The sequence below is a fragment of the Aphelocoma coerulescens genome, chromosome 5 (genome assembly GCF_041296385.1).
Source record: "Aphelocoma coerulescens isolate FSJ_1873_10779 chromosome 5, UR_Acoe_1.0, whole genome shotgun sequence".
Taxonomy (NCBI): Eukaryota; Metazoa; Chordata; class Aves; order Passeriformes; family Corvidae; genus Aphelocoma; species Aphelocoma coerulescens.
The window spans coordinates 27,423,162-27,434,134 of record NC_091019.1 but is presented as its reverse complement, the minus strand read 5'-3'; the positions used below and the strand labels follow the sequence as shown (position 1 = coordinate 27,434,134).

The following is a 10,973-nucleotide window of genomic DNA, read 5'->3' as shown; positions in this document are numbered from 1 at the left end:
CGCCTGCAAAAGCAGTCATGTCTCCAGCTACCTCCCTGCTTCTAGGTGAATTTGGTGGCAGTTCTTCCCCAAGCAAAGGTAAATACCTACAGAATCACCTCAAAGGGTACCAATCAGACCATCCTGGTCTGCATCAACAAAAACCCAAGGGAGCCTTCCTGAGGTAATAAATATCCTTAAGGAGAGCAGGACACAAAATAAGCAACAACAGTCTACCCAGAGGCTTTACATCACAGCAGTCATGATCTTAAGAGATTACATCTGTACTTTTATCCAAAATTCCCTCAGAAAAATATTTCAAAAAGAAAAGCATTTTAAATTGTAGAAGAGTTTTGCTACAATAAGACCAATTCTCTTTTGGGAGCTCATAGACACTATGATATTTACATTATTTAATTTAGCTTTGTTTTTCCAAGACAGATGATGTGCTAGATGATGTTTCAGCATAGACTGTGTACTCTCAAACTCTGGATGTAGGAACTATGGAAAAATCTACGGAAGTTGAAGAAAACTAACGGTGAGGCACAGCTGGTTGATGTGCAAAAATCCCTTCAGCAGCACTGTTAAAATAATTAGCTAGGTACTTTATAGATTTTAGAAATTCCAAAGAAGTCTGATTTGGAACTTTAAAAAGCATCTCTCCTCCTTGCAGTAATTCTTGTATGTCTCTCTGGGTATAGGTGGTGGGATGGAAACAAGATGCAGAAGGAAATCCCCTTTCAATCCCCATGGAAACCATTGATAATGGTGAGGCCATTCAGATTTCTAGACTTGAAGAAGTTGAGAGGCCAGGAAAGCAGAATCAAGCCAGGATTCAAGAATGGGGAAAACAAAAACTGTGTAATTCTTGGAAGATCAGACTACTTTGCAAAATTAACCTTCCACAAGTGACCTGCCTGTAACTCAAACTCATCCTGAGATTCTTTTGGACCACTTCAGCAAAGCACTGCTCCCTTCCCCACACAGCATAGCCAAAGTGAAAAGAGGGTGCCTTGCAGCCTGACAAAAGTCATCTAACAGGAAATGATCTGCCCTGCATTTTGTTAACCTCACTTTACCTCCTTGCTTTTGAGCACTATGAAACAGTGCTTAGGGTCTTAGGAATCAACTCACAACTCAGCTGTTGAGATAAAAACACCCTATTAAAATAAGGACTAAATCCATCAAGTTCAAACCAGTCATTTTCAAAAAAGCAGGAATGTGCTCTGATATGGAACATACCACTCTGAGCCCGGTTGCAGCTGCCTAAATAAGGAGGGATAGAAGATCAACACTGACTGCCTGTACTGCTTCAAAAAAAGCAATGGCATCCATCTGTGCCTCAAGACAGCTCTAATTCATACATGATTCAGGTACAGTTTCTACAGTAAACAATCCACAGTTTCTTCTCAGGAACTGCAAATAAATGAGCCTGAATGCTGCTGGGCAACATCAAATAAGGGAATCTTACCTGTCATGCAGCAGAGCTACACATGCCGTGTGGCTCATCATGCACTCGCTTCTTCAGAGTGACCACACTGACCTGCTTCTCCTCTTCCCCACTGCTCTTCATAATGCCCTCGGTGACTCCTGGCCGTATGAAGAGAGTGGAATATGGCTGGTAAAGTCAGGAAGACTGGAGTCAAAACAAGTAGTGAAAGGTGGAGGTGGATGTGAAGAGGAAAAAGGTTTCTCCTAAAACATTCAGCATCAGGATTTCATCTACAGCTTTGTGTATTTCCTACTAATGCTGATAAAATATAACAACTCATGTGAAAATGCTGATTATTTTCAGAGATTAATACACTGGCTCTTAGGTGTAGTTTGATTGTGTACTGATTGGTGGTGACCTTTTAAATTAAAGGAAATGCCTTCCAAAAAGCACAGACCCAAAAGGGATCCAGTGTCAGTTCTGTAAGATGTAGCTGACAAAGCTGTGATTGTGTAAGACAAGGCGAGTGAACTTTCTGCTCAAGCTGGAATCTTCCATTCTGCCTTAACAAACCCTATTTCTGATTCAATTGTTTCTCTCCATCCTTCGCCTCAAGTTGTATCTGAACTGAAATCCCTCCAGCCTCTCTTCTCAACAGCTGCAAATTAACTGCAGGGATCCCAGCACAGTCTGTAACAGGTGGCTCAGTGCCCCGTGCCACAATTGGTGCGCTCAGGGCAAGGAATGCAGCACTGAATCCTGATGCTTGCAAATGCTCTCAGATTTACAATCATGTAGGAAGTGATGGGGTGAAACAGTATGCCAGATAACACAGGAAAAGGACATGGAGGAGAAACATAGCTGCCCTAAAAATGCTTGCAAGTCTCCAAGATGCAAGACAGCAGAAGGAAGGAATAATGTAATGGAATTTTAGGAGCTTTCAGAAATGCAGCAAAATCATGGCCATTGTGGTACTTTCCTTCTGAGAGAGGCAATATTCGTGTCAAACTTGTGGCAGGTTTCTAAATGAATTATGCTTTGCCTACGCCAAATACTTTTTATTAATTTGAAATGAGTTGTAAAGATATCTTAGTTCTAAGACCAAAGCAAGTAGCCTTTGCTTATCACTAGTAGGTAATCCAGATCCATTCAGGATTTCCCGGTGTAATACATCCAGGACCAGGAGCACTGGGGCTGCAGATACCTTGATGCAGACAGATTCAGCAAGCTTGGCTGTGTTCCTGGAAGGGGAAGGAGGCAGTGGCAAGTATGGGGCTCGTGAGAGCGGCATCAGCTGGTGCCTCTCTAATCCCACACAGCAGCACACACTTATGCTGTTCCTGCAGAGGAGCTGCTGTTATGCCCAAGGTATTGAGCCCTTGAAACACTATGAAGCACAACTGCATGGACAGCCAAGTGGCTACATGGCACCAGTTCTGTGAGGCTGGATATGCCTACTCCTCACTCCCAAGTGTTGCACGTATTTGCATTATCCAAGATCCTCAGCTGTTCCGTATCTAAAGGGGACTTGACTGTCAAATGATACAAAATGAAGGTACATCAACCAGAAAACCTTTTCCATTTCTACTCAAAGTAGCTCATCTACACAGAAGTAAAAATCCAAGGTGATACTGTACATCCAGAGCAAGTGGTATTGGGCCATGAAAATTTTTGTGGCTCACAGCTAAGAAACTGGAAAATAGTTCTCTCATTTCCCTCTTCATCTTCTCACACTTGGACTCAGAAAGAACCTCAAGTTTAAGACACAAATACAACACACAAGGACTCTTCTCAAACAGTTTAATAGCAAATAAACAAAGGAAGGTACCACACTTGGCATATACAAAATGACTTGTTGTCGGTGTGTCTGTGCAATTAAAACAGCTTTAAGTTGCCCTTTGGGACAAAAAGAAAAAAAAACACACACACAAAAGGAAGAAAATTCCTTTAACACATACTCGCTTGTTCCAAACTTGTAACAAATCTTTTCATTTTTAAATCCACTACACAAACTCTGTGATCAGATCAGAAAAGCAACACGCGCTCCTCTGCTTTTTAAACCATTAAAGTAAAATCTGTAATTCTCTACAGAGTACAACACAATTTCACACAAAGAGACATTTTGTTTTGCAAATCAAAACAAGAAAAAAAGGAACAGCTCAAACAAGATAAAGAAAAGCATTTCTACGACTGAACCACGACTTCGAGTTGATTAAATCCCGTTAACTGCAGAACAGACTCTACATTTGGTCATAGTGGCAATTTGTTTTCTCGTCACATTGTGAATCACTTTACATTGTTTTCTAGTAGAAAAGGCAAAAAACTGTACAAAACCCCTAGTGTTAAATACAATGTTTGTACCAATAAAAAAGCCCACAGGTTTGTCTCCAAAATGTAAATTTTCTTTTTAAATTATTCACAAAAAGCAGCCAAAAATCAGAAAGGCAGCTGCTGCTCCACTGTCTCAAATCCATTAAAACCACCACAGAACAATTAAAACAACCAAAGGAAGAAAAGGAAAGAAGAAAGGAAAGAAACACCCAACATTTGGCATTTTGGTTTTCTTCAGATATTTTTCCACAGGTTTCCCCAAGGTTCCTTACGGAACCAAGCGCACACGTACAGAAACGTACTGGCAGTTCCTCCATACACTGCAGGGTATCAGTGCCCCCCGGCACAGCCCTGTGCATTCAGACTGTGGGACCAACAGCAGCCAGCCCCCAACCCTACTTCCCAAATAAACGAGTCTCTACCCTTTTTCATTCAGCCTCACGATTCACTCCCAGGTACATGTACCATATTCAAATTGCTCTGCTTTGTAAGCAGATTAAGGACTGTCTACACAAGTCTGATCAATACCTATTGAGAATACAGTATCCTCAACCAACTCAGGAGTAGGATAGAAAACAATCTTTGCATCTTTACGTTATCCTGAACATTGGACAAAATTAGGATTTCTATCCAATCAAACTCTACTTGTTTTCTCAGCAAAAACCCTTCTCCTGGAATTCCATTTCACATTATTTCAACTGTTAAGATACCTACACTAGCTTGCTGTTGCTTCTGACTGCAACTTCATCACAGCACACACTCTTCAGGTGCCTTCATCTAGAAGCTACTTCCCAGTTTCTACTTGTGCAGATGGTACGTAGGGCAGGGGAAGCCTGCTACCCAGAGAGCAGTAACCTGTTCTAGGTCATCCTGAAGCCAGAAAAACTGCTCAGCTCATTACCCAATTAAAAACTAAACAAAAACTAAAAAATCTCCGCAGAGATTCCCCAGCTAAGGCCCTTGAAAAGAGAGCTGGGGATGGTACCCTGTTCAGGTAACAGCTTCAGAGGCTGTTGTATTGTGCTTGTCATTTGGGAAAAGAGCCAGCAGTTGTTGGACCAGTGTTACAAATGTTTTCTCTGGGATATTTAAAACACTTTAATTCATGAGCTAACCTAGATCCTTCCAGAATCCTGCCACCAAGCTCTGACTGATGGTATTAGATTGGAGCTGGACTTCACAGAAGCGTGCCCTGACTGGTACAAAATGCTTAGTGTTTGAAATGAGCCCTAGCTTCGGATAACTTTGGAAACAGAAATATTGTGAGTTCCCCCACCTTCCTGCTCCAAGCTATCCCCTTCCACCAAAACTTCCAGTAGGGGAACAGTGTAACCAAGCACCCTCAGAGCTTCTGACAGCACTGGAAATGGAGCAAGGTCCAGGTGCTCTGTCAGGCAGACAGTCTAAGTGCACAGGTAGATGCCCTCAGGTGGCTTCTGATCAGATATTTGTCATACCAAAACCACCAATTTAAAGGATACCTTTGAAACCCATTAAATTGCTCAGTTTTTGCACAAACTATAGAAAACAGAGAGGTGAAGGTGATATATACGAGGGTGTGAAGAAAACAGCAGGAAACATGCACAACATTTCTGGGCACTATCTTAGTTTGAAAGATTAAAACAAAAACATCACATTTTGCTGAGGAGATTGTAGTTACAAAAAAACCAAGCATGCCAGAGCTTAACAAAATACAACATCAACTTTGATCAAATTTTCACTGCAGACTGATAATCACACAGGGAAGCAGGGGAAAAAATAAAAATAATAATACTTTAAAAAAAAATCAGTAAATGCCAGGGCAAAAATGTAGCTACAATCAGAGGAAAATGTAGTTCAAGTGTTTTCTGTTGATGCCACTTCAAGTCACAAGTTTGAACTCATAAAAACACATGCTGTCTCCTCAAGCACAGAAACCAGATCAGCAAAATGTGACTAGGAAGTCTCCTGAAAGATTGAGTCACACCATATAATTGACTTTTTCTTCAAACTGTGTTTTTAAAACTAAGCACACAGAAAAAACTAAGCCTAGAAAGTGATTGGCTGTATGTTCACAGAAATACAAATACTCCACAAGGTATGCTAGCAAGGCTGCTCTGAAGACAAATTACAAAGAATCAGATTCACAAAATCAAGTGGTTATCTTATGAAGGTCTAGAAAAATAGAAATTCTTTTATATTCAAATGCAAGTTTAAATATTCCCCTTCAGCAGTCTTTCTAGCAAAACCAATTTGGCAGCACAAAAAAAAATAAAACAAAAAAAGAAAAAAAAAAGAAAAGAAACATAATAAAAATACACATCAGCATCAAAGGTCAACACAAGGTCAAAGGTGAGAGTTCAAGCATCAGAGAAGCTGAAGAGACAAGGATTTGGACGATGTACTTGAACGCCACATCGACATGCTTTAGGCACAACGATGAACAAACGGCAGGAATCTAGAAAAAAAAACAAACCAGAAAGAGGGAGACCCACTGAGTTACACAGAGCAGTACATCCAAACACGGAGAGAGAGAACAAGAATGGGCACTGTACAATGAGATCTCCTGGGGAAGGGAGTTGACAGGGAAGGGCAGCACATGCCAACGATGGACAAGTAAAAGTCAAAGTACATGAAGGACACCAAGTAAACATCAAACTGCCAGAAACCAAATGGAAGCAGAGGCCTGGATTTCCCTCTCAGCACCCAGTGTGTGGAGCATTCCACAGCCTAGTGACACACTGGTTAGCATGCAGTCACCTTGCCCCGTGCCCAGTGTGTCCACTACCTCTGTTTAGAACAGAGTAAGCTCCCTCCCCAGGAGACCGATTCCAAAAAATATGACTCTAGGGCAAACATTTGCCCACAGAGACTGAGACCATGAGAGACAAGACAGAGGACACAAGGGATTCACAGGTGGTTTGACAGTTGAGACTTTTCTTGCACTCTAACATGGGAAGATCTTAGGCAGTAGTAGCCCAGCAAATCCACGTTCTTTCCTTTAGCTATAGTCCCTTCTCATTCCCTAGGAGCCCATGTAACTGGGCATGGGTGATTTGGAAAAGGGGAAAAAAAAAAGATTATACAAGACAAAAAGCCCACACATCAGAGAAGAATTCCTTAAGACTTGACTGCAAGTTAAGACTTGTCCTAGCTGAGCACTTTTCATACCATTAGACCTGCACAGGGATTTTCCATTCCCAACCTTTTATGTAACAGCCCTCAGCTCCCTGGCTTCATGAGGAGGCGATTCTGGGCTCTGAGAAGCTCTACAGTCACTGTTGCCAGTTTGATGAGCAGAAAAAATGTGTTTCCTGAAATCTTCTTAAAGAGTTTATAAAAAAAGTAATTCTTATATTAAGTGACATAAATACCTCTGTTCCCTCCTCTCAGCTTGTGAGCTGCAAGAGACAAGGAACATTTTGGGATGAGAGTGGGAGGCAGAGGAGAGAGGAAGCAGATTGTTTTCTTATTCTACCTCCCCACACCCCCAACTCCCCTTTAGCTCCTGTTTGTGGCCTTAATCTTCAGCACATCTCAAAGCTTCTGGTTACAGACTAGAACAAGGTGAGATTTGCATATTATCTTACATAATTTGAGAATAGCAAGTGTTGCATTCTCGTTCCAAAGCAACAAGAAACACTTTGTCTACTAAATCAGCAACATTCCTCTTAGCAGAACTGCTGAGATTAAATTGCTTTTCATGCTTTCCAATAAAGGGAAAGGACTTTAGTACAGAGTTTAAACCAACTCCAGCAAACAGAGTACAATGCAACTCTTGCAGTTATTTCTATATTTCAAGAAATACTCTAGATAATTTGCAGGTAGGTGACAGATTTCACTCCTAAACCAGAAAGGCAAATATATCATGAACTGAGGCATGAGAAACAACAAGAAGCATGAAATCAAGTGACATCTAAGCATGCACCACTGAAATCCTCTGTGTGATTTGTCTGGGGATTTTCTTGATATGGATTTTTCAAATATTTCACTCAGCTATGTTGAGGGCAAAGACTAAGTTACATCAAAGCCCTATGGAAAGACTGGCCTATAAGAACAGAACCATGAGATGCTGGACAAGGTCTTAATGACTTGGAGGAAGTTATTCCAGTTTGTCCTCGTTTTATTCTCACAATAGTGATAATTCTGCCTTCTGTGTTTTATATTTTGTGGCAGGTAAGCTCAGGGCTATCAATCATCTTTAGGTTTAAATATCTGCAACAAGAAGCTTCCAAAGCATTTTACCTGTTCATAGTTGCACCCTTCATTTGCAATTTGCTTTATCCAAGTTGGTTATAGGTATTTCCAAATAAAATAGGAACAGCTTCATTCTACTTGGTTGTTCTTCCCTAATCCATAGCCATTATCAGTTCAGTTAGATTCAGCTTGCATGATAGAATTATCATAATATGTGACGTTCAGTATTCAGGTGAAAAGCTTTTTCCTGACAGATACATTTGCCGGTGAGATTTTTCTGAGCTGGAATTTTTTAATAATGCCAGCTTTGTACTAAAAAAAAGCTAAACTAAAAAGAGCTATCATGTTTTGGACTATTGATTATCTAGGGACTGAAGAAATGATGATTTCATTTACTATAGTACTGACACTAAGCAGTATCAGACTAAGTCCATAATTCTTTCACCTTATTACAGCAGTAAAATCAAGTATCTCCTGAGAAAAAGAATCAATCTATTAAATAGACTGTTTCCACCTTGTAAACTAAAAATATGTTAAGTATTTCCTGGTGGCACACGTAATAAGGAATTCTATTTCATCAAAAGTCCTTTTAGCTTTTATTGTAGAAAATCATGTTCTTTGGTTTTAAGCATACAGCATACTTTGTCCATGTGGCTACTTCAGCCAACCTTCTGCAGTTTATTTGAACTCACCCAACTCTTATTTTACTATCTGGGAAGTAAAGCATTTGACACTGATTTGATTTGCACTTGAATGAGAGTATGATATGAACTAAAAATAAAATTTAAAAGCCCCAAGTCCCCAAAATCCCAGACTTTACTGCCAATAAGTGAGGAAGAAAACTGGCTTAAGACTGAAAGGCAAGAGCAGCCTCAATCCTCACAATCAGCGGCAGCCACCAAACAGACACAGAAATGTTGACTTTATCTGATCAGTTTTGTTATTAGAAAAAAAATCTGCCCAAGTCACAAACTTGATACATTTATTAACTTTGGCAACATACACATTGATACACCGAGAAAGGGAAATCTGAAACAAATACACAAAAAGGGCAACATCTTCAGCTGGTGAAAACTGATGCAGCTCTACTGCATTCAGAGAGCTGAACTGCATTGATTCAAACCATCTGAGGATCACATCTTTTAAAATTTAACCTGCATAGATTAATCTTCTTTTTCTTTTTGGCAATACTTATAGTTATGCCAGTAAGGCACAAGAGCTAGCCCAAGTTAGGTGTCTTAAGGTGATTATGTCTGGGAGGAGTCACTGATCAAACTAAGCCACAGTGTAAACTGGTGAATCTCCTAAAATTAATAGGAGTTGCACCTATTTGCAACAATGCCAAGCTTGATCTGTAAGTTACAGTACTGAGGACACACTATAGGATGAAGAAGCTAAAATATCTAATTTGGGGCAACTGCAATGAATAGTAAAGAGGCCAGAGCATCAGGTTAAAAGAAAAACAGGACAAAGGTCTTGGATAGTACAGTGGGGTAGGGTGCCAAGAAGGTAAGAGTGACTGTAGAGACCCCAGAGCACAGTGCTCTCCTCCACTGGTTCACAGCATTCATCTTCCTCGTTTAGCAGTTGTTGGGCTGCAAACAGGCCACTGAAAATCAGTAGTTTCAATCATGCACATCATTATGTGTGTAAAACAATCACATTCAGGATTCTACAAAACCCTGGCCTTTTTTTCCAGTGAAATAATTTAGGTAATAAATATTCTCCACCCTGGAGCGGTATAAAACTTCTATAAAAATAGAAACAACATTCTTGGTTACAGCAGGTTGCACTTGGAGCAGTTGCTCCCAACTATGTTTTTTTATGGTTTTTTTTTTTTTCCTTTTTTTGAAAAGTATATAATTTATATATATATATATAAAAAATCCCATTATCACCCTGGAGGCCTTCACACTCCAACACTCTTTTCTCAGAAAACCAGGACACATCTTTCCTATGGTGCAGAATTCAAGTGTACATGGTTCACTTCAGTGTATGTTTACGTTTCTAGAGAGATTCAAATAATTAACATAGAAGGGTACCACATGCCAGCATAACTGGGAAATTTGGCAATCTGGCCTTTGAAACTTTGCCACCACAAAATTATTTAAATAATACTGACAGATTTACCTGTCTGCCATCAATACAGACAGACTGACATCAACTGTTTGATTTTCAATCTAAGAATTGGAAAGGGCTCCCCTTGGATGTTACTTATCAGGCCTTGTAATTCTGAGGTTTGAGATCCCAGGGGGCCCAGTCCCTGGAAATGCCCAAAATTCCCAACAGATCACTGCACACAATTGGGGATTCTGACCCGAGATCTCAGGTTTGATGGGTTTAGTGCTCCTCCTGCTGGAGTAGAACACGAAGTCCTGACCCCACATCTGACCCACACACATCATTTAGCAGCTGGCTCCCAGACTGCAGTGTTAGCTGGTGCCCTGGGAAACAGCCTTACAACCCAGGAATACAAAGAAAACAAGGAAAAGGAGATATTATGAGGTAAATCGAACTTCTGTTAAACACACAGAAATTGTAAACTTCCTCTTGTGACAGAGGTGGATTTTGGTGGTTATAAAATTGAACTCTACATTGATTTCTTGAAACAGCTCAGGCCAGAGTGTCAAAAGTCCTTTGAGCCCCCTAAAACCAGTGAATATCAAAGGCCCTTAGCACTGCACTAGCAATTTCACTAGTGTGCAGAAGAAGTGTGTGTTCACTTAGGGGGTGTGTTCAATTTTTCTTCAATAGAAAAGATAACAGCTTGTACCAAAAGGCAGAAAAAGATTGAATGGCTCAATACTCTGGTTCCGCAGCTCCTGGTTTAGCCTGTTTTGCACTGGTACACACCACCTTAAAGGAAAACTGCAGCAGAAAGATACACCTAATTACTAGACCAAGTCACTGCACAAGTTTTGTTCAACAAAAAAACCCCAACAAAACAGGAAATTATTATTTCAATAAACAATCAGCACTTACATTATGCTTATGAAAAGGAATTCATAGCAATCTCTGCAAAAAAAGGACATTATTCCACAGAAATGGGGAATGG

General features: G+C 40.3%; 1 protein-coding gene across 22 annotated transcripts in view; it reads right to left on the bottom strand.

The window, feature by feature from the left end:
- The window catches only part of CELF1 (CUGBP Elav-like family member 1), a 69,833-nt gene that overhangs the window by 4,151 nt on the left and 54,709 nt on the right, over window positions 1-10,973 (bottom strand). For 19 of the 22 annotated variants that reach the window (XM_069017233.1, XM_069017235.1, XM_069017229.1 and 16 more), the window contains one exon: window positions 3,198-6,179. The gene's annotated coding sequence lies outside the window, so the exon portion shown is untranslated. Of the gene's footprint in view, window positions 1-1,441; window positions 1,570-3,197; window positions 10,787-10,973 lie in introns of those variants that run through there. The other 3 variants (XR_011151373.1, XM_069017214.1, XM_069017213.1) reach the window with 3 other exon arrangements.